The sequence below is a fragment of the Callospermophilus lateralis genome, unplaced genomic scaffold (assembly GCF_048772815.1).
Source record: "Callospermophilus lateralis isolate mCalLat2 unplaced genomic scaffold, mCalLat2.hap1 Scaffold_2084, whole genome shotgun sequence".
Lineage (NCBI taxonomy): Eukaryota > Metazoa > Chordata > Mammalia > Rodentia > Sciuridae > Callospermophilus > Callospermophilus lateralis.
Window position 1 is genome coordinate 59,757 of NW_027513060.1, and position 22,948 is coordinate 82,704.

Genomic DNA, 22,948 nt, shown 5'->3' on the forward strand with positions numbered 1-22,948 from the left:
AAGAACAAAACCTGCCAACGCCCAACTCATGGACTTCCAGCCTCCAAAACCATGTGACAATATGTTTTTGTTGTTTAATCACCCCGTTTTTGGTGCTTTTTTACATCAATTTTTACAAACAAATGCAAATTCATTAAACTCTCTTCCTCAACTCAGACCTTTGATCTTGTATATGTGTGTGTGTGGCAGGTCCCTCTGACTGGTTCATATAGAAGGTAAAAATTCTGAATAGATGACATTCAGATGTTCACTGTTTCTACATTATAGCTAAAATATTGTAGGCTGGGAGTGATGGTTAGAAACCTCCCACTGGGCAGAACACCTGATTTATGTTGTCACAAGTATATATTATACATTGCAGATACTATTGGATTTCCAGGATAAAAGCACAGGTCCCTTTAGTTAGCAAGATTTGAGGATGATAAGAGAATATAATCAGAAAAAGATCTGTGTAGAAGGCTCCGTTGTAGTGGACACATTGTAGTGGATACAGATTTGGGGGTTATATCCAATTCTATTTAGAAGTTGGAAATTTATTTTTTCAATATTTTCTATTCATTCTTTGTCATTGACCACCCAAATTCTTTGTAGTGAGTAGGTCTATTAATTTAGTGATAATTATTTCAAAAAGAAAAGCATTTTTGGACCCAAACTGTAAGTCCTTACTCTCAGCCATTTGTTAGAGAATACTGTTGTTGAATGTGTAAATTCCTAACAGCAGAGACAGATTCTATTTGAAGGGACAACTGAGGCAATTTCTGAGGATATTTGAATCTACTCAACCCTGTCAATGAAGGAGAGGGAATGGAGATTTATTTGTTTTTACTCTAATTGAGATGTGTTCTGGATATGGATTTCTGTCTCCCTGCCTAAGTTACTGTCTGTAGCATTATTCAATAGTTCACAGTGTGTCTAACTTATAGACACTAGACCATATATTAATTCATCTAAGCCAAATAATTCACCATATGACTCAAGAAGTCAAGTACTGATTGGTGTTCAGGTATCCACAGGTCTGAAGATATATCACAGCACTTGTAAATTACTGGTCAGTTAGATGTTTGAAATGGTCATTTCATAAGATTAATTAAGGAGACATCAGCATGGAAGTGACTCCTACTGGGGTTGGGGCTACTGTTTTTTCAAGATGTGACACGTTAATTATACCAGCACTTATTATTTTATGTGATAAACCTGAAAGATATATTATGAGACCAGGAAATAAAAAGTAGAAGGAGTTTCTCAGTTATTCTTTTTGTACATAATATGATGACCGATGTATTTCTTTTTGTCTTCATATTCTGTTAGCACCAGAGATAAAAATTAAAATCTCAACTCTGTTTCCAGAATATCTAAAGAAAGTCTACAAATAATAAAAAAGACTGACAATCCAATATATAATGTTCAAAAGATGTGAACATGAATGTCACAAGAGAGAATAGCCAAAAAAACAGTAGGTACCAAAAAAATCACTTATCATGGAAGTGTAAATTAAATCTACAAAGGTATACCACATGTATCCAACAAATGTCTCAAATTTGAAAAGACTGGCCATCATTGTCAAAGATGTACAGCAACTTGTTGGCTCACGCATTCCAGTGAGAGTAAAGCCACAGTCAAGGACTGTTTGAAACTATCTCATAGAACTAAGCATGTATTTCTCTGCACTCCAGCAATCTCATTTCTTTGCAAATGTCTGAACAAAATAAGTGTCTTTGTTCTCCAGAAGACATGGATGACTTTGCTCATCTATATTATGTGTATTCATAGCAATTTGATTCACATTGTCAAAAACTGAAAACAATCAAGGGCCCAACAAAAGACAAAGGGCTAGATTAAAGGTATTACATAAAAATAATAGAAAAGAAGAACAAACTGCAACAATATTGATGCATTTCACATGCCATTTAACATACCTTAGGCTGCTAGGGAATTACCTTCTAGCAATTACCTGGTATTCACATAAAAAAATTAATTTAATAGTGCAGTAAAATTAACATAATTTATTTATTGCATTTGATATATTTTAATTTTTTAAAATACAAAAAATTCAAGAATATATCTTCTGCCATATATACCTATACTAATATATATATATATATATATAAAGAGATATACATAGGTATATATAATTTTTCCAGCCTTGTTATAAATTGCAAAGGTTTTACATGGAGGGTTTTCTCAGGAAAGCTAATCTACCTGTGCTGGACTCCCTGCTCTGTAAATGCATTGTAGTCTGTGACAGAAGAGAGATTCAAGGAGACCACTGAATATATCCAAATAAAGATTCAAGAGAAGGACAATGTTTGTATCAGCTTTCAGATGTTATGACTAAAATAAACAAAATAAAAAATTGGAGGAGAGAAAGTTTATTTATGTTTATGGTTTCAGAGGCGTCAGTCCATGGTAGGCTGGTCCCCAAAATTTGGGCCTGAGGTGATTTTTTCATAAATGAAATTTTTGTGATAATTTTCATTACAATTCCATTGTTTTTTAGTCTCTTATATTTCCTTATGCCTGCTCATGATGAAATACTCTTGAATCTGACTGGTATTCAATCTATGGTACAAAATGCCTATTTTTTAATATTATTATAAAATTTATCAATGCAAATGTCAAGGAGAACATTAATAAGTTTGGCATGACCTGAAATTGAGGTTTAGTATATTTCAGATACATTGATCTTTTAGGACATTTTATGTTTAGTTTATACCCCTATGCATTTGTATGCATTTATTTCCAAAGTCATTGGTGTCTTATCCCATTTTTAACTACGTCTTAGAACACAATGTTCTGTTTGACTTGTGTTCATGTTTTTTTCATTAAAATACAGTTGCCATTTGTACAGCATCATTTATATTTGAATTTGAGACTTATGCTTTCTAAATTTGGACATTTTATATTCATTGGAGTAGATTCAATTTTTTGTTAAATTTTTAAGTTAATAACTTAAAATAATGTCACAGTGACATAATACATATTACAATATAATGAGAACAATATATTTTTTTAATATCAAAAATACATTTCAAAATTTTAAAATAATATTAACAAGAACTGAGTTACTTAAAGATCATACAATACTACATTTTCTGATAATGCTAATAATTTTTTTACATAAAAATGTTTCACATAGTTTTGCAAACAGGATTAGTAAATAATATTTAATTATAAAAATAGATTGCATTCTACTAATTTGATTAAAATATGCAATGAAGTTAATTTTTACTAAAATTACCAGAAGAAAAGGAAACATACTAAATTAGAACTAATATTTTACCACATTTTATATTTCCTCAGACTCTTAAGTTATATGAAAATATGAGAACTGTATATACATATGAAAACCAAATATACATATGAAAGTAAAATGGTTATTTGTATCTACGTGAGCTATTAACTTTTATTAAACTTTACTATAAATGATAAGGACATTGATACTTTTGCTTCTCCTTTATTCTAATATTTGATATTTACATCATTATATTATCCAATATTTATTACTGTATAATTTATTCTGTAACTATTGCCCATTCAATTTGAAAATACTCTTTCTATATTTAAATGGGCCTATTTTTATTAACACAATTTCTCTATTTTGGAGACTTATTATATTGATTAACTTCCTAATTAGATAAAATTAATTATTAGTAATATTTATACAATAAATCCAAGCTTTATAGTCCTCAATTTAATCTTTCTTGAGAATACCTTCATCTTTTGATTCATAGTTTTTATTTTTAATGTTCTGATGTTAGCAGTGAATGATACTGTAGGGAAGTCCAATACCAGTCTAAAACTCAAAACTCTTTAAGCAAGTTGGCTTCTGCTCCATTGTCTCAGGTATTCTTTCCAAATTCTTGAAGATCTATTTAACTAAAAGGCACCCGCATGTTGCCTAAAACTCAAAGTGTTCTATGCATAGATTTAGTTTTTGTATTTTTTGCTTTGTTTTTCTAGTAAATTTCAGTTTTATTACTGTGCTAAATCATTACTTGTTATTTTTAGTTGCTGAGACTCATTCCTCACTAAGACTAATTATCTGTATTTTTAGTGGATTTGTCTCACTGTTTAGTCTTTATTTTCATTTGTAGTACTCCATAATTTTCTCAAACTTTTTCTCTCCTCTCATCATTAATTCTCCTTCTCTTTGTCCTGGGTGCTACCAAATTTATTATGAGTTCAGTTGTGATTTTTTTATCCTGTTATTTTCCGTCAATTTTCTCTTATCTATTTGGAGTCTGAATTTATTGAATTAAATAAACTCACTATTGCTTAGTGAGTTTCTTTGTTCCTCACAGCACTTGGGAAAGCTTCTTTCTGTTTCTTGGGTCCAACTTACCTCTAACCTAAGTTCGAGAACTTCATGCTGTGTGTCAATTTTTGTGGCCATTGACTCCGCCAAACTGTATTTCCTTATTTGTATACAACTTAAGTATACTTCATATTCTGGCCACCTGGAGACTTGCATTCATTTTTAGGCTAATGAAGATCATTTTTCTTCTTTCTCACCATAGAGAAAAACTGTATGTAGTCCACATGAAAAACAATCTTTTCGTACTGGGATTGTGGCTCAGCCATAGAGCACTCGCTTAGCACAGACGGACCCAGGTTCGATTCTCAGCACCACATAAAAATAAAGGCATTGTGTTGTGTCCATCTTCAAAAGAGAGAGAGAGAGAGAGAGAGAGAGAGAGAGAGAGAGAGAGAGAGAGAGAAAGAGACAGAAAGAGAGAGATTCTCTCAAAAAAAAAAATCCTTTCTCCCTGCATATATATGAGGACATTTCCTGATCTGCCATTTTTGTTTCTTCCATGTGTTTGGATAACACCACACAGTCCAAAGTGGAGATGCTCACAGATGTTAGAGTCTGTAAACAAGTCAGGATGGCACCTGGCATTTTGCCAGAGGGAGTGGTTTGTGAAGTAATGCCAGCGAGCCATTAAGTGTGAAGATTCCTTATTGGTTGACTGCTGTATCTAGTTTATGCTAATTAAGATAAGCTGTGTGGAATGTATATATACCCCTCCTGTCCTACAATAAACGGCTCCCACTCCTGCTGTATCAATCTACACAAGTTGCTCGTCACCCCCCTGGTTATTTTGCTGCAGCCGGACTGTGGCACACAGACGCCGCATACCCCACACCTTCAGTGGGCAGACAGGACAATTGACTTGCCGGAAACAGTGCCCATGCTTTTCTAGGCATCTCTTCACAACCAATCTGCTCCCCACCTCTAGGTTCCTCTCCTAGGAAAAGAGAAACATGCAATTCCTCCCTTTCTATTGGCCTCCTTCTGGCTTCACAAACATCAGTACAAATTTGGTGGATACTGAGACTGAATAGTATACTTTCTTTGGAGGATAGGGAACTTTTAAAGCTACAGTCTGCTCTACCCAGATCCAGAATTATCTACATTTCAAAGTATGGCATTAGGCCCTTCCCCTTTCTTTCTCTGCTGCTAGTGAATGCCTGCCTGGATTTTCAATGTTTTCTTCATCTTCTTCTTTTAGTTATGCTGAAGAGAAGAATTTTATGGCTTCCATTATTTTGTACACACAAATCTGATTCTTATTTAAAAATATATACACTCCCATAAAACCATGAAATATTATTTACTTTCATTTAAAGTATATAATTATTTAGTTCAATAGAAGTCTTTTCCATATTAGTGTACATTTCGTATCACAAATATAAGGTTTTACTTTTTCTTAAGACTTAAATAGGATTATAGCATACCAATAGGTTTAATGGGTGTGATTTCTTTCTGATCATGCAATGTAACCAGATTATTAAAAAAATTTACTTGAAATAAGTGATGTTGATAACTTTTGAGTACGAGTCTTTCATCTGTACCAAAAACTACAGATGAAACTTTTCATGGGGCACCACCTTATGACATAAATATTAACAACAACAACAAAAAAGAACAGAAAAGCTATAGTTCATCCATTTTTAAAGCAATGTATACTCATTAAAATAATCCCTGGATTTAAAAAAAATTGTTTTTCAACATATCTGTTAAACGAGATGAAATAATTAATCATTTACTAATTACTTTTGAAGAGTTTCCTGGGATGGATTACAGTTTTTCATTCAATAGGATTTTATTATACCATGGATTCCATAGAGTACTATCATGTATATAATATTTAACCAAGGATTATATACTTTAAAACTTATAATTAAAGGAGGGACTTAATATGTTTACTGTAATGTCTGAAATACAAACTATTATTTAACTAATAAAACATCCTCATTTTAAATATAGCAATAATTAGAGCTGGGTATAAAATATGCTGGTAAAATATGTATTATATAATTATACATATTATATACGTTATAAGGTAACTTTTAAATAAAAAATAATATTAAAAATTCTGTTTAAATTCAAAACAAGCATGTCTTTTTTAATTTTACTTTTTTTATTTGTTTTAATTAGTTACACATGAAAAAACAATGATCTGGACAAATCGTACATTTGAATCAGATGGGGTATAATTTCTCATTTTTCTGAGCGTACAGGTTGCAGAATCACATTGGTCATGCAGTCACGTATATACATACAGCAATAATAATGTCTATTTTATTCTGCTGCCCTTCCTTTACCCCTTCCCATACCCTTCCCTCCTATCACTTCTCTCTACCCATGTAATGTGACACACTTCTTTTTTTTTTCTTTTTCCTCACTTTGTCATACATGTATTCTGTATAACAATGAGAGTCTCCTTCCATCTTCCATGCAATTCCCCTTCTCCCTCCATTTCCCTCCCACCTCTCTTCCCTATTTAGTGGTAATCTTCTTCTCATGTTCTTCCCTCCTACTCCATTTTGAGTAACCTCCCCTTATCAGAGAAGACATTCGGCATTTGTTTTTTAGGGATTGGCTAACTTCACTTAGCATAATCTGCTCTAATGTCATCCATTTCCCTGCAAATGCCATGATCTTGTTTTATTTTTTAGTGCTGAGTAATATTCCATTGTATATAAATGCCACACTTTTTTATCTATTCATCTATTAAATTAAAAAATTAGCAGAAAATAATTTTAAACTTCTCTGAGGATGTAGTCAGCTTTTTTGTCACTGTGAACAATATCAACCAAAACATCCTAGAGCAAGACAAGTTTGGGGGGCTCAAAGTTTCAAAGGTTTTATCCCATAGATGGTGAACTCCATTTCTCTGGTCCCAAGATGAGGCAGCCCATCATGCTACAAGAGGGTGCAGCAGAGAAAAGATGTTCAAGTCATGAATCAGAAGGGGTAGAAAAGGGTCCACAGGGAAAATGCACCCCTAGGCCCTGTCTCCCAGTGGCCCACCTCCTCTAGCCATGTTCATCTGCCTACAGTTACCACCAGTACAGTCCATTCAAATTGAGTTTCAGTTTTCATAATATAATTATATAATATATAATAATATAATAATTCCATCTGTGAAATTTTCTGCATTAATAGAAACTTTGTGTAAACACCTCATATTCAAACCAAAACCCTTCAGATCAGGTAATTTTGTTTCTCGTCTAGATCCAATAACATCTTAGATTATAAATCTTTTGACCTAGTTTCCTAATAGTAAGACAATTTCACTTTTTACCCAGATGGAAAGAGTCTTTCTCAAATGCAATAACATCTCTATTTTTACTAATAAAATTTTCACTTCTGAAGCAAATTCCTCTAGACATACCAAAATACAAGTGATTAGATTATGTGGCAGGATAGATCTGTCAATATTTTAAATCAGTAATTTTCTCAAGTGTATTACATTTTTTAAGTACCTAAAAGTTATTGGGGGTAGTAATTTTTGTCTTGAGTATTAGTGTTAAATATAAATTTTAAATGTGATTTTCTTTTCCAATGTGATTGTTTTTTGCAAACATATAGCATGACATTAACAAAGAAGAAAAGTTTTTAAAGGTTTGAATAAAAATAGATAAACAGAGATTACCTTTAAAACTACACAAAATTTTTTTCAGTGGAAATATATGTTTTTGAGGAAATAAAACATAATATTAAATATGAATAAAAGGAGAACAATGCTAAGAAAAAAATGTTAAAAACATAGTCGAGTGTTTTGTTTTCATTTTGTAGTGCAATTTATTTATTTTGATTCATAAAATGATTTGAATAAAATTTAAGCAATACTTAAGTAGGTAGTGTTAAATTTATTTTTATGTTCTTAAGGGTTTTTGGGGGGGTGTCAGCAGTTTACTGAAAATTTAAACAAGGGGCAGTTTACTACTGAGTGATATCCCCAGCTGTTTTTATATTTTTATTTTGGGACAGGATCTCACTAAGTTGCTTAAATCTTTGCTAAATTCCTGAGGTGGAACATGAAGTGGAGACCCTCCTGTCACGATATACCTAATAAATCAAATTAAATTGAATATTTTAAATATTATAAACTCAAAGAATATCTTCATTTTACTACAATTATTGCAAGACAAATTGTAACACTTATGAAAATTTGGTGTCAAAATTTTGCCAATCTGAATGACTATTTTTTTATATTTCCTTTTCTTCCTTTTGCTTTACTTGCCCTATATTAACATCACAAATTTTTTGTAATATTATATTTTCAAATTTGTGTATTTTCACTAACTTACCAGATGCAAAGGAGGCAACACTCCATCTCAAACCTTAGGAAGAATCACGTGGATGATTTATTGATTCTGAACCTGAACATAACATCTACTTTATAGTTCAGGGGAAACTTGAATACAATACAGTGATCAGTCTTCTGTATCTTCCCCTTTGTATTTTAATAGTTGTTTCCTTTGTTATATAGCACAACCTTAATAGCTTATGTTTCACAGGATTTTAATTCATTAAGCCATATTTTCTTTCTCAGAAATTGCGTATTTCTTTCCCCAACTTCACATGGTCAACATTTATTTAACACACCTTCCTGGAATTGCAATGTACTAATTTGGTACATTGATATGATTAATAACTCAAAAATTCTATCAGAATTTTATAACAAGTAGCATTACCAATATTTTTCATCTGCCTTTGAAGGAAAGATTGTTTTTAGCTATTAGGAATATTGAGTTATTTATTATCTTAAAATCCACTATTGGTGGTTCACTAATTTTCTTTACATAAAAAGGTTACCCTGTCTCCTAAAGTATTGAGATTTTACTTGAAAAGTTGGGGAAAATGTTCCCTGGCTTATAGCTCTGAATATTGCCTTGTGGGGTGCTGATAACTGTCTAATTTTTTTGTTATTCTCTTGTTCACTCGCTGTTTTTTGTTTTAATCTTTAAAAGCAGATTCATTGGAGTATCTGTTGGTATTGATCATTCTGTAAAAGTTTTTGAAATGTTCACTGTCTATAATCCCAGCAGTTCAGGAGACTGAGGCAGGAGGATCACAAGTTTAAACCCAACTTCAACAAAAGAGGGGCACAAAGCAACTCAGTGAGATCCTGTCTCTAAATAAAATATAAAATAGGGCTGAGGATGTGGCTGGTTGAATGCCACAAAGTTCAATACCTGATACCCCCTAAATAGCCTAATATTCACAAGGCAGCTTCATTTATTCTTTAATTCCTAGACAAGTATACAAATATGAACAGATTATCATTTTTCCAATTGTGATTTTCAAAGGAAATGTTATCTCTTTTTTCAAGGCTCTTCCTAGCCTGCTCATTCTTAGCATTTTTTTAACACTTTTAATATGCATCGACATTTTGTTATTTGCTTAAATATCTTTACCTTGTCAATGCATTTATCTCAGGATGTCATTCTGTTCTATGGATATGATTCTTTTTTTTTGTTTAGTTTTTGTACATTTTATTGCTGTACTTGCTGTTACATAGTTGTAAATCCACACAGTGTAACAATATAATTTGGCCAATATCACTCCCTATCTCCTGCCCCTTAATCCCTTTTCTCCACTGATCTCCCTTTGATTATTAGGAGGTCCACCTTCGCCATTTTTTCCTTTTTCCTATCTAGTTTGTGCATATAGGAGAAAACATATGACACTTGTCTTTCTGAGTTTGAGCTATTTCACTTAACATAATGGTATCTAGTTCATTTTTCTGCAAATGCCAATGTTTCATGTTTCTTTATGGCTGAATAAAATATGATTGTTATATATACCATATTGATGGCTGGTTTCATAGTTTGACTATTCTGAATGGTTCTGCTTTAAACATGGGTATGCACTATCACTATAGAAAGAAGACTTTAATTTTTCATGATAAATACTAAGGAGTGGTATCATTCAATCCTATGGTGGTTCCATGCCCAGTCTTTTGCAGAAACTCTATGTTGATTTCCATAGTGGTTGTAGTAATTGAAAGTCCTGCCAACAGTATAAAAGTGTTCCTTTTTCTCTACATCCTCTCCAGCATGTATTATTATTTGTATTCTTGACGATTATCATTCTGACTGTTGTGAGATGAAATCTCAGTGTAAATTTGATTTGCATTTCCCTAATTTCTCTGACATTGAACATTTTTTCATGTATTTGGTGGCGACTCATTTTTCTTCTATTGAGAATTGCCTGCTTAATTCATTTGTCCATTTATTAATTGTGTTATTTGATTTTTTTGGTGTAAAGATTTTGAGTAATTTATATATTTTAGATATTTATCCTCTGTCAGAAGAATAGTTAATTAAGATTTTTGCCCATTCTGTAGGTTCTTTCTTCACATTTTTAATTGTTTCCTTTGCTGTGAAGAAGCTTTAAAATTTGATGCCATCCAATTTATTAACTCTTGTCATTATATCCTGAGCTTTAGGGATCTTATTGAGAAAGTCATTGCCTCTGCCTAAAAGCTAGAGTGTTAACCATATGTTTTACTGTAGAAATTGCATAGTTTCTCATCTAATTTCAAGGTCTTTGATCCATTTTGAGTTAATTTTTTTGCAGGATGAGAAATAAGGGTCTAGATTCATTTTTCTACATATGAAAAATCAGTTTTCACAGAGCCATTTTTTAAAAAGGCTATATTTTCTCTAATGAAAGTTTTTGGCACCTTCGTCAAGGATCAGATGACTGTAGACATGTAGATTTGTGTCTGGGTCTTCTATTATGTACCAGTAGTCAGTCTATATGTCTGATTTTATATCAGCACCATGTAGTTTTCGTTGTATAGCTCTGTAGAATAATTTGAAGTCAGGCATTGTGATGTATCCAGCATTGCTTTTTTTTTCTTAACATTTATTTGGTTATTCTGGGCTTTTTATTCTGCCAAATGAATTACAGGACAGTTTACTTTTATAGTTCTATAAAGATGTCAATAGTACTTTTATGGGAATTGCATTGAATCTGTACATTGCCTTTGTTAGTATGGCCATCTTAACAATATTAATTCTGCCTTTTCATAAACATGGGAGGTCTTTCAATGTTCTGAGATTTTCTATTGTAGAAGTCTTTAACCTCCCAGGTTATATTTATTCCAAGGTATTTTATTTTATTTTTTGAGGGTATTAAAAATGCAATTGTTTTCCTGATTTCTTTCTCAGTGAATTTGCTGTTGATATACAGAAAAACTATTTATTTTTGCATGTTGATTTTGTAATCTGGTATTTTACGAATTTGTATATTAGCTTTAGGAGTCTTTTGGTGAAATTTTTAGGATCTTCTAGGTATAGATAGGATCATATCATCTTCTTACAGTGATAATTTAAATTTTTCCTTTTCTGTTTTATCCCTTTTATTTCTTTAGGGCTCTGGCTAGAATTTCCAGATCTATATTAAGTAGGAGTGAGGACATGGAAATCCTTATCTTTGCTGAGATTTTAAAGGAAATGCTTTCAGTTTTTCTGCATTTATTATGAAGTTGGCTTTATGTTTTTCTTATATAGCCTTTATGATGTTGAGATAAGATCCTATTCCTAGTTTATTTAGTGTTTTCTTTTTTTATGATGAAGTAGTGCTGAGATTTGTCAAAGAACTCCTCTTCATCTATTGGGACTACTACATGGTTTTTGTCCTTAATTATGTTTATGTGATGGGTTGCTTTTATTGATTTGTGCATAATCATATATCCTTGCATGTATAGAAAAAAAAACAATTTGATCTTGATATTTAATCTTCTTAATATGTTGCTGAACATGAGTTGCTGATATTTTATTAAGTATTTTTGCATCTAAATTCAGCAGTGATACTGGACTGTAATTTGCTTTCTTGATGTGTCCTTGTTTGGTTGTAGTATGAGTGTGATACTGGCTTCAAAAATCAAATTTGAAAATGTTCCATTCCTTTCTATTTCATGAAATAATTTTAGGTAGAATAGCATTAGTTCTTTAAAGGTTTTGTAAAATTCAGCTGAGAATCCATCTGGCCCTGAGCTTTTCCTTGTTGGAAGGCATTTTATTATTGATTGTATCTCATTACAAGCTTTTTGACTGTTTATGTTTTCTATGGCCTTTTGATTGAGGTTTGGCAGATCATATTTGTCTAGAAATGTATTAATTTCTTCTAGGTTTTCCAGTTTATAGGAATATGTTTTTAAAATAGTCTCTAATGGTTCACTGGATTTCTGAGATATCTATGGTGATTTCTCATTTTTCATATTAATATTATTAACTTGGGTTTTCTTTCTTTTTCTTTTATTTTGTTTGGCTAAGGGTTTATGTTGTTTATCTTTTCAAAGAAACAACTCTTTTTTTCATCAATCCATTATTTTATATCTTCTTAATTTGTTTTGTATTCTGCAAAATTATCATGTGAACAGATTTGTATTTCTCAGTATATTTTCCATACAAAATATGAAAGTATAGAATATATAGAATTTCTCTACTTGTAGTGACTCAACTTATAAAGTTTTTTTTTAATTTTTATTTTTGAGATCAGGAAAGGTTATATACATTCATTCTATAGAAATCATACTATGATATGCAATAAATTAATATTTTAACTACATTTCAACTGTGCTATTCTTTTTTTTTTTTTTTTTGGATACTAGGGATTGAACTCAGGGGCACTCAACCAATGAGCCAAGTGCCCAGCCCTATATTGTATTTTATTTAGAGACAGGATTTCACTGAGTTGTTTAGCACCTCACTGTTGCTGAGGCTGGCTTTGAATCTGAGATTCTCCTGTCTCAGACTCCCAAGCCACTGGGTTTACAGGAGTGAGCCACTGTGCCCAGCTCACTTTGTGCTATTCTTAAGTTATGATGGTTTATCAATACATAATCCCATTACATGTCATGGAACATTGACCATATACTCTGCATGTGAATGAGTATAAGTATGTGTGTGTGTATGAACATAGCACATTAACATGTTCTTTTATTTCTTCTATTTTTTTATAATCTAAAATAATACTTCTGCCACAGTACTTTTGTTTTAAGGAAATATATATCTGTGCCTTCTCAGTATTCATATGGGTATAGGTGAATTTTCTTTTACTTTTTACTCACTCTATATAAAATTTGTCTTTGGTCTAAAATTTTATTTTAATGAGATGAGTTGAAGCACCTATAGGAGTAGCATTTGATAGGTTAAGACTCAGTTTATTTTTCTGTGTATATTTACCCTTTTTTTGCAGTTATCCAAAGGAAATGTAAGAAGGATACACTCCTTGATTCCTCGATTTTTTTTCTTACCTCTCTGCCTAATGTTTTCTCAAAGTTATTAGCAGTTGTCTGTGTTTCTTCCTTTCATTAAGACTTACTGCAGTATTTGTTTCCATTTTATGTATATAATATTTGCTTACGTCAGTTTCAGGAGGATAATTTGTAATCTGCTTTCACTCATATTATTTCCAAAAATATATTTCCCCTTGCTTTAGATTTTTTAATTATGTATGTTAATGTAGTTAAAATTAGTCCAAAGAAAAACATAGGATAAAATTAATTTGACAGAATTTGAAAGAGACATACATCAAAATTTGATTATACAAGAAAAGTCACTTGTTTAACATCTTTCCACTTCAATGCATGCCTAAAACACTTTTAAAAACACCTCTACAGTAGTGACAAAAGTCTATCTGGAGAATTAAAGCATTAAAAAGTCCAACGGCATTGTCTTATGAGGTTTCAGATCCATATGTTTAGAAAGTCTGTTAAGAAATTCTTTGGGGCAGTCACAGATTATGTGCTTCCATGTCAGCTAACCAAAGGGCCAAGGCACTCATTTAGGCTACTCATCTTGGTCTCAGGCAACACAGCCGTGGTCAGTCAGTCCCTGGAAGTCCAGAAGCTACTGAGGGTGGAAAAGTAGACCACCATAGTGTCCAGGGTCCACAAGTGAATGAACCTGAGGCTGAAGCAGGCCAAGGCAGCTTAGGCTTAAAGTGAACTATTCTTCCTCTCAAGGGAGAAGGTATGTAATGTCAAAGCAGCTTGTCCCTGGGAGCCCATGGCAGCTGAGGCACTGAAGTGAGGGAGACCCAGTAAAGGTGGGCATCCTCCAGACCTACTTTCATAGAATAGGGATGTTGTCTCTGATCACCTCTAGATCTTTGCAGTATCTGGCCAGAAACCCATGAAACCTAAAACGTGGATGGATAAAAGAAGAAGTACCTGTTTTAAGAATTAATATTTTATTTATTTATTTTTTATATTTTTATTCGTTCCTCATAGTTGTATATAATGATGGGATTGTTATTACATATTCATATGTGCACATAATATAACCATATAATTGCAAATATCATCCTCTAGTGGTTCCCCTTTCTCTGCTTCTGCCTCCTCCTTGTACCTTCTCTCACTTCTACTGAACTCCCCTATATTTTTGCAATATTCCTGGCCCCGTTCATTTCTTTCTTTTTAATTTTTTTCCCTCTCTAGCTTCCCCATATGAGAGAAAATATAAGACCCTTTACTCTCTGAGTTTGATTTATTTTGCTAAACACTGACATTGTAGATGCCCTCACAGAATATGAATCTGTGGCACAGCTCCAGTTAGGATCTTATGAAAATGTGGGGGTAGGAAAGATGCTAGAATGAGATGGACATCATTACCTTAAGTACATGTATGAAGACATGAATGGTATGTCTCTACTTTGTGTACAATCAGAGATATGAAAAATTGTACTCTATATGTATAATATGAATTGTGACTCATTCTGCTGTCATATATAAGAAATTAAAATATAAAAATATAAAAAATAAATAAAAACCAAGGCTAAATTTAAAAAAAGATATTATGAAAATCCATTAATTTATTTCTGTATGTTTATAGGAGGTCCCCTCATTTTCTGGAAAGTAGCATATCTAACATCTTTGTAAAAATTTCATGCTTATCCAAATATTTTATTACTTTACCTCAAATGTCTTAGAAATGTAATGAATATATATATATATATATATACACACACACACACACACACACACACATACATATATTTAGTATTCTATGCCTTTTAGATCAAGCACCATACAAACACACACATATATACATAGGTATATGTGCACTTTCACTGTAATGCAAGAGACAGATAGATAATTACTTTTGAATATTAAATTAACATTTTTATCTCCAAACCATAAGTCATTGATCTCTCTCTCTCTCTCTCTCTCTCTCTCTCTCTCTCTCAATACTCAGGTTGATTCCTCTCATACAAACACAATTAATCTAAAACATTTAAAAACCTGTTGACCATAATAATAAAATTGTATTTAAACATTGAAAATTTTTCTTTTTTTTCAAACATTATTTTACTATATATCATACAGATAGATTAGTTTTGCTCCCTAAGTGTCCTGAAATAAAGCAAAGACAATCACACACTGTCTTATTGGGCTGATCAACATAGAATGAGATAATTATCCTAAAATTCAATACATTATCTACATTATATACCTTACCTCAAAATTAGAAAAAAGTCATTTTTATTGAGAGTGAAAGAGGGTAGTAATTCATCAAATTAGGAAATAAATGTAAATAAACCAGAAAATATTTCTAAAGTTGTACACAAAAATTTCTCCAAAGTTTACAAGAGATATCATTATCTTTTCAAGGAAAAGAAGTAAATTATATGCTAATTTTATTATTACGTAATATCAATTGTAAGATATTTACAATTTCAGCTATGATAAAATGTTGGAAATGTGCATGTAGAAATTGATACAATTTGGTACCTCACATTTTTAAAAGGTATTAAGCCTCAGTATCATTAACTATTCTTTGTTCTGCTTGCTTCACAGGGGCACTGAACAAGTGCTGAATCTTCATCCTAAATAATGTCATACTGTTGATGAACATTCACTGAGAAAGCAAGAGGCAAAAGGAGAAAATGATTAATTGTGACTGAGGTGAACAGACAGGGTCAAAGAGGCTTTAAAAATAGAAAATATTTAGCTTGAGAGATAGTAATAGAAAGTCTTTCCAAGGCTGAGGGAACCTAGGCAGAGTCAGGGAGATATGAACAGATTGATGCACTCAGAAGAACACTGACAATTTCATATTCCTGCAGCATAAACTCAAAGTGGAATGGTGTGGAAAAGAGATTGTCAAATACCAGATTGAGTGGTGAATTCCCCCAAAAAATTATTAGGAAGACAAATTTGAAAGGTTCAGAAATATTATTGTCTTTATCTCAGAAATGCTAAGAGTGAACAAGAAAGCATCAAATAAACACTATTTTTATTTGTATTACACATCAAATGTGTACCAACAATATTTTCTAAATTGATTCTTTAAACAAAATTAGCTGTAATAAATGTCTTTTGCAATAACAGTTATGACAATCACTAATAATTAACTAGATTAAAATAATCTCAGGAATAGGTTTATGTTAATTGTTTTTGTAAGAATTTTATAGAATAAATAAAATATCTTTTTAATGTGGATAATTTATAATAAACTAGTAATTAATGAAGAAAATTAAAGTATTTACATAGGAGGTATGAAATTTGTACATTTGTATATGTGCAACACATTACTAACAATATATTATTTTATTTATGTTACTAGTAATTTTTTCTAAATGTTTTGAATCCAAAATAATTTTTATATTTATAAATTGGTAATATAATTTCTTTTTAAACATAAAATTTAGATGTAAACAAAAGTAGTATACACCAAGACTAAAAAATCTGTACTATAGATGCTACATTCTAGAGTACTATGTTGGTATGTATAAACACACTATGTGAAAGGGGGGAAAAAAAAGTAAACCTGAGTCTTAATTTCAGTCAGTTAAGTGTACCAGTTTATTAGTCATGTTTACTCTAAGAATGTTTTCTCTAAGAAAATGAAAATTCAAAATGGGTAATATGAACTTGTTTTTATAGAGGTTTGGGTGATATTTAAAAATGAAAGAAATTGTTCTTTTCCCTGTGCCTGAAAGATGAAGATGAGGGATCAGTTGTCCAAAGATGCAGAGCATAAGTAGAGAGGATGGAGAACTACCCTCTTTAACACTTCCAACAAATTCACAAGAAGCTTACGTTCCTCCAGCACTCAGATCGTGTGCTGGCGCCTCCATTCTGTCTATCTATACACAACACACATCAAACTCCAGACATGTCATCATAGCAGTCTATCTGCAGCAGTTTCTCAGAGCACACTGCAGTGTAGGGAAGGTTAGATAATGTCTTCAGACAGGCAAACCGATTAAATCCTGGTGATACTACTCCTTTTCCCCATCTTCTCCCACAGCATTAGTTCTTCTCTTTCACTCATTTGAAAAACTGGCATACTCAACATAAGCAACTTGTACTTCTCATCAAGTTTAAGTAGCATAATGTCTAAAATGGTAAACAACCAAAAGATGTACAGAAAAATATCAGCATAATTGACATACCATGGACTATGAAAGAGAAAAAAAGAGTTGCCATAACTCTTACACAAATCAGTGATGAAACAAAACAAACATTATTTTACTATATATCATGGTTAAGAATAGGAATTTTCATGTGGCTTCTACACAGAGGACTTTAAAGGTTTTACCAGTTATTAAACATATCTATTTCTTCCATACTATTGAGAAATGAATTTGTAGTCCTATTGAATTCGCTGCAAGAGTCAAACAAAATCCTCATCAACCATCAGAAACCTGTACTGTATGAAAATCTTGCTAAGTTGAAAAGTTCAGATAATTAGTGTCAGTTCAGAGACAGTATGATAAACCCCAAAACTTTTGAGGTTTATTGTTTTATTGTTTATTGTTTGCTTTCCTTATTTGACTTTTCTTGGGAGCCTGTTATCATTAAATATTTAAAATTCCCTTTGCAAAAATGCTTGGGTGGGTTCATGTTAGAAATATGTCTCATTATTGTTAAACCCTTCTATATATATATATATATATATATATATATATATATATATATATATATATATATATATATATATAAATTCCCACTCCATGAAGTGGCAAAGGTCTGGCACCTGACTTGCCTTTCTGATCTATGGCCACAGAACTTTTTTGGTAATACCTGTCATACAACCCTTTACTGGCTGTCAATCTATATTATCCCTTGAAACCTATGCTTTATTAACCATCACTAAAAATTCCTGCATATTAAAACATTTTAATTATTATTCATGCCTTGAAATTTATTGGAACATTTGTATTCACTGTGTATCTAAGGTCAATGATCAACAATCTGCCTCTGTTGGAATTGAAACATTGTATTTAGAGGTAGCTGACAATGTTTCTTTCCTAACATTACAGTCCACATGAAGCTTCTGATTTCTTTCTATACATATGCACTTCAGAGTTCTGAGTTTCAATTATATTGATAATTTCTAGAATTCCCTCTTGAGTATAGGATTGATGGAAATAAAGTAACTGCTCCTAGGAAATCATTCCAGGTCCTAGATTCAAAATATTAAATCCAAGGTTCCATTCAAGGACAACTTATAAATAGTTTTGGGTGGCATTTACATTTGTTTATTTCAGTCTCCTGTGTCTAGCACCCTCAGAATGTCCCATACAGTCCCATACATGCTTGCTGGGCTCCTATCAACTGAAGCTAATGGAATTATGTAACTGTTCTATAAATAGACTTCCTAAAGCCAACTTTGTTCTCATTTGTCATATATTGGACAACTCCTGTGTTCATGAAGGTAATAAGGGGTATTTATCATAACTTCTGCAGAAAAAATAGTTCCCAAATGTATATAAGGAAAATCTTTCACAAAGGAAAAGTCTGTTTCCCTCAGAAAGGTTTAGAAATTTTTCCTCTATGAGCAAGAAAGACTTTAGGAGCATGTGGGGAGGGGAGTTCAAGATTCTTGTCTGCCTATGTCTTCCAAATTTTCTCTATTCTATATCTCAGGGACTCAAGTGCTCTGAGTTGAGGATTTTACTGACACTGAAAATGTGTAACTGCTAATAAAAATACTATTTACTGGTCTCAATCATATCTGCTGTGAAACTGGAGGAAGAAAAGAACTCCTTCAAACTGTCCTTGAGAATGTATGATTTTTCCATTTGTTTTATTAGTTGGATATTTGATTTTATTTTACTCTTTTATTTGAATGTACTTTCTAGAATTCTAAGCTTTTGTCATCTAAACATGCATTTGTATGTGTGTATATATATATATATATATATATATATATATATATATATATATATATATATTTATTTCTTGTATATGGACACAGTATCTTTATTTATTTTTATGTGATGCTGAGGATTGAACCCAGTGCCTCAGACATGCAAGGCAAGCACTCTACCACTGAGCTACAACCCCAGCTCCAGCCCAGTGACATTCTGAGACTCTTAATGCCACAACTTTTCACAGATTTCCAGTGTCCAATTTCTCTGGAACCCATTTTCTTGATGGATTTCTTAATATATGTACAATTCAACCTTGCAATCCTATTTCCAAGATTCATTTCCTGGAGACATTTCTCATAATTATTACATTAGTTAAGACTCTCTAACAAATGAGTGAACAAATACACACATATACACAAACATACACACACACACACACATTAAAATGGGTACTTTGTGAAAAGTTTAACAAAGCAAATTATTTTATAAAACGTGGCTTATTGAATTAAGAAATTCAAGGAGGTAGTTTGTAAAGAGTATTTGAGGCAGTGGTGTGTTCAGATAGTTTTAATAACTGGATTTCCACAAACAACAACAACAAAAATTTGTAGATGTTAGTTTCTCTGACACCATTGCTCTCTCCATGGCTGATTTCAAGTTGGGGGTCGAGCTCCAGTGAGTAGAGAATTGGGAAGCAGTGCCCAGACCTGGACAAAGGGAGCTGGTAAAAGTTGTTCCAGCATATCCACACTACACCTGGTCCTAGAGCAGAAGTAAGGCATTGCCTACTTAGGCCAGCCACGGCAGGGACAATAGCAGTTACTATGATATAGAGGTGGTATTTTTTATGAGACGATTGTCTGGTATGAATATTTCAATCATTTCATTGAATGCTGTGGAAGAGAGTGACTGAGGCAAATTAGAATTCCTCTTCTAATCTGTTTTTGTTAGTGTGGAACACTGACTAAAACTGATTGAGATCCTAAATTCAGATAGCCCAGAAAACAATGTGCAGGGGTCAAGTCCTAGGTGCAGAGGTAAGAAAGTCGACAGGGAAAGTCAAACTAAAGATATCTAAATTGCATGAGTTTTTGTTTTTTCTTATGTACTTCACAGTTGATTAAAAGTCCTGAGTATATTTTTCTACAGTGTTTTAGGGTATTATTCAATACAATTATCTGTCCTACAGTGGTTGAAATGATAACTTGCAATATTCTTTGTTACTCAAAAAAAGTCTAAGTGTTCTCTAACTGTAACTATAATTTCATATTCATACCAAACAGAATTCTGAATGGTTGTGTATGCTTGGCAATTTTTTTTAAAAAATGGAGGAATATTATAAAAATGTAATTGTCATACAAACTATCACTCATCTGTTTTGGGGCCTCCCTTTTCCTACATCCAGACTTCTCTTTATCACTCTAAGAAAGACAAGCTTACGTAAGTAAGTCTTATAACTAGATCTGATCATTACTCTACATGAACCACATTTTTCATCCAAAAGAATCTCATTACATTTCTAATTCATCATTTAAATTTCTGTATTTTTCCAGTTCTTCTAATTGATCTTTTTCTGATCTTTGTAGGCTTAGCTGAAATTCAAACTATTCTTTCTAAACATATTGAGCACACTTTCTCCCTTTTTTCAATTCCTAATTAAATTTAGAAAAAAAAGAGAGAGAAAGAAAAGTGATTATGTCACCTATTCATTATATACATCCTAATACTTGAGAATTCTCTTGGAAGAACATAGGAAATTTATTTAGACATTCTAGGCATTTACTCTATAATATAGACTTTGATGAATTTAATGATTGTTTTGGTCCATGTGTTGCATTAATGTAACAGCTGAAAAATAATAATTTATAAGAAACAGCAATTTATTCTGGTCTGAAAACTAAGAAGTTCATGATCAAAGCAATGGCATGATCTGGTACAGGCCTTTCTGCTCTATCTTTGGTTGGTGGAAAGTGTAGCAAGGCAGGGATGAAACTTGGATCTTTTCTTTGTACAAAGAGTGGAAAGAGACACACACCAAGAATCCATTTTGTAGCAGGGTTGACCTATTCTTGAGTAAACAGTCCACCTCCCAATATTGTTGTTCTAGATTAAGTTTTGAAGACAATGTTTTTTTGGGGGGACACAGTAAAATTGTAGCAGCAATTATAGGCAATCACAAATCTGATCTCGATTTTCATCATGTGTAAAGTAAATGGAATTCATTTTTTTCCTTAAAAGAAACTCAACTCTTATAATTTAATTCATTTTAAATTTATGAATATTAATTATCATTAATATTCTCACATGACATTTCTATAACAAAGACCTTGGATAAAACAAATTGTCTCTCCAATTGGAAATTTAAGAGCAAAGAGAACTTAAATTACTTTTTCAAAGACTACAATATTAGCATTTGGTAGACCCAAGACAAAAACTCAGGATTTCTTACTTTTATTATCTTGCAAAAGGATTTCATAGTTATCCTTTCATTCCAAGTCCTTCAAGTCAGTTTTCAAAGAGTAGCAGACAGAATGTGAAGCAATACTTCCAATGTACATGGTGATGCCTCTCTCTTCATCTGCATCAGCTCCTCAAAGGGTATAGACCTAATCTACACCCATGCATTCAATTCATTGAACAAAATAACATTGTCATTATGGCTATATATTTGTGCCTTTGGTTTCAGAAATGGTTTCCAAATTATTTTCTTTATAATTAAAGTCTACATATAAAAAATCATATAAAATTGATTTAAATGTTGCAAAAAACACTAATATCTAAAATTATGCAAGAATAAAACAAAAATGAATGAAGTAAGTCAAATCTAAATTTTGGTGATGTTATAGTTTAAATATGAGGTGTCCCCCAAAAGCTCATGTGAAAGACTAGTGTGTTAATCCCCTGATAGGGATCAACTAGATGGTAACTGTAGGCAGTCAAGTGTAGCTGGAGGAGCTTGGTTGATAGGGGCATGCCCTTAGGGTTTATATTTTGTTGTGCTCAGGAGATCTCTCTCTTTCTCTCTCTTCTTCCTGCTGTCATGTCCTGAGATATTTTTTCCACCATTCTCTTCTGCCATGATGTTCTATGGGTTCAGAGCAATAGAGTCAACCATATATGGATTGAGACTTAAAAAACTGTGCTAAGTAAACTTTTCCTCCTATAAAATTGTTCTTGCCATGCCTTTTGGTCACAACAATGAAAAAAACTTACTAAATAAATGGAAAGTTTGAAGAAAGTGCCACAAGCTTGAAAATATGTAAAGACTATATAGAAAATAATAAGAGAATAAAGAACAATAGATATATTTTACATGAGATATATTGGTACATTAATATTAAATGTACCAATGATTAAATGTAGGTTCTGTGAACCTACAGTATAAGGCACTATTTATGGGATTTTTCAACTCATCTAATTGACATTCAAAATATGTAATCCTTTCAATGAACTGTGACTGCTTGATATGCCTATACCCATTCAACAATAAAATCATTTAAAGAATAGAAATAAATTGACTTTGGATAATTTTTTTTA